Consider the following 2,259-nt stretch of genomic DNA (forward strand, 5'->3'; position numbering starts at 1 on the left):
TGTGATGCAAGGAGTTGAGAATCCCGCACCAGTATGATGCGAGGAACAGGGTGGTCTCGCTCTATATGATGCGAGGAAAATTTTATAAATCCCTATATCATATGATAAATTTTACTATGCGATAATTTTCAAGATATTGGGTATTTGAATGCGGCACTTGAGTTATGTTTTATCGAAGGTTATATATATTGGTTATAATTACAAATATGATTTTATAACATGTTTTGGTGATTTCCATCCTGTAATCGCATAAAAAGGAATTTCTCACTAGATCTCAAGGTGTAACCCTCATTTTATGCTTCAACAATGTGCATTATAGGTCGGGCACAATCTAGAGATAAAGGAAAGGAAAAATGTGAGAATTCTGTATATGCTTACATGGAAATGGAGAAGAGCTTGTTATTTATTATTTTTGAAGTACTTGTTGCATATGCAAGTTATGTACAAGAAAGTTGTGAAAAATTTTGATAGCTACCTTTATGATGTAGCTTTTTATATATTTTGGGACCAAATGTGTAATATTATGTTTCTTATTATCTGAAATACATGGTTTTATGAAAATATGGAAGTGGGGGTGTTACACTGATGAATGAGAATGTTCAACTTAAGAAAAAAGATTTTTGATCTTGAGAAGAAATTTGGTTCAAAGAGAAGATTTTGTAATTGAAAAGAAAAGTGTTGAAATTTTAAAGAAAACATTTGAATTTGAAAAGGTTCTAGATAATGAGAGAAAAGAATTTGAGAAAGAAAGAAATAGTTCTATGAATGAGAAAAACATATTTGACTCTGACAGGAAAGTTTTTAAATGTAAACTTAAATCTTTTGAGATGACAAATATTAAACTTTCAAAACAAGTATTTGATTTTGAAAAGGTTGTTGTAGAAAGAAGTAAGTTTTGAACTTGAAAGAAAAGAGTTTGAAAAGAAACCAAAAGGGTGGTGCCTGATTGGTTTGAACTTGGCTCCAAAGGTCAAAAGTATCAGGAGGTCCCAGGTTCAAATTCAAGGAGGAATAAAAATCCTCTTGTGGCCACAGAGATTCAAATGCGAAGACTTCGGGCTATCTGCAAAGCAGGAGGTAGCCTTGAGATTAGTCGGCTCGCATAACGGGTTGGATATCCAGGTTAATAAAAAAAAGTTTGAAAATAAATGTTTGGAGCTTACAAAACAATTTTCTAATCTTTAGAAAACTATGGAAAACAAAAAGAAGAATTTTGCTAGTGAAAGAAAATTGGTTGAGAAAAAGAATGATGGATTATTCAAAGAAATATCTGATAAAAAGAAAAGGCTGGAAATTGATTTTCAAGATGAGAGGAAGTTTTTGAGAATGAAGTTGTTAAGTTTTCAAAGAAATTATCTGTCTTAGAAACAGATATTGTGACTGAGCAGAAAATGAGATCTAAATTTCAAATGAAATTTGATTTGAGTATATGAGAAATGTTTTATCTGACAAAGTCAAGAAACTTGAACTGATAATTAAAGAGAATTCAGTTAAAGTTGAATCTTCTGAACATGTTAGTCCTGATACTACTGTTCTTTCACCTTATAATGATTCAACTGATATTGATTATGTTTTCTCTTATAAAACTGCTTCAACTTCAACTTTAATTCATAAAATTGATCCTTTTTCTCCAACCAGTGTCTATAAGGATAAGTACTTTTCAAATGTTGAATCTAATTGATATCCTAACAGATATAACAAATCAAATGGTTCTTCAGAACATCAGACTCATCATTCTAATATGTTTCACAATGTCTCTTTTCCTGGTTCAGGTAATCATTCTACAAAGGTGAAAATGGTTTGGAGAAGAAAATCAACTACAGATGACTGTGTTGGAAACAAGTCATAAAAATATTTTGTAGTTGATACAAAATCATTTGTTTCCAGGACTGATTTACTTTGTTTTGTCAGGTCTATTTTATGTTTTAATGTAAACGTTTCCAATACTTTATACGTGTTACTAGAAATAGGGGTGAACAAAAAACCGTCAATCCGCGAAACCCGACCAACCCAACCCGCTAACAACCCAATTAAACCCAACCCGTCAAACCGCCAAACCGCTAATTAGGAGGGTTGAAATTGGGTTAGCATAACTTAACCCAATTAAACACATATTTTTTATAAAATTATGTATGTGTGTGTGTGTGTATATATACATATGTGTGTGTGTGAGATATTTACAAAAATTAAGGAGGTGTTTGGGAATTTGGATTGCTTATAAACCTTAAGGTCTTAAACCCTTAGCCCAATAACTCTTAA

Source organism: Cynara cardunculus, unplaced genomic scaffold (assembly GCF_001531365.2).
Source record: "Cynara cardunculus var. scolymus isolate 2C unplaced genomic scaffold, CcrdV1 Un_Scaffold_4874, whole genome shotgun sequence".
NCBI lineage: Eukaryota > Viridiplantae > Streptophyta > Magnoliopsida > Asterales > Asteraceae > Cynara > Cynara cardunculus.